Here is a 353-nt window from a genome sequence, read left to right as displayed (position 1 = left end):
GCGCACCAAATCCTTCCCTGGCAGCACCAGCGCGCACCACGACCCTCTTCTGGCAGCACCACAACTTTCTGCCCTGCCCTTGGCGCGGGCAGGGCAGCGTTTTGTGTTCCTGGCAGCACCAAGGCCGCACCAACTCGCACCAAGGCCGCACCAATCTCATGCACCAAGCACCAATTTTCTGCCCTGCCCTCCACAAGGGCAGGACAGCCTCCTGGGAGTGATTTTTAATGGGCCAAAAATTCAAATTAAAAATCCATTTGAATTCATTTCTTCACCAAATCAAAAGCCCATCCAAATCCCAAAATCCAAGAATAGAAAGTGTATAAATAGAAGCTAGTTTGATGTAATTAGGT

Source organism: Arachis duranensis, chromosome 3 (genome assembly GCF_000817695.3).
Source record: "Arachis duranensis cultivar V14167 chromosome 3, aradu.V14167.gnm2.J7QH, whole genome shotgun sequence".
In the NCBI taxonomy this organism is placed as follows: domain Eukaryota; kingdom Viridiplantae; phylum Streptophyta; class Magnoliopsida; order Fabales; family Fabaceae; genus Arachis; species Arachis duranensis.
This window is presented reverse-complemented; position numbering follows the sequence as displayed.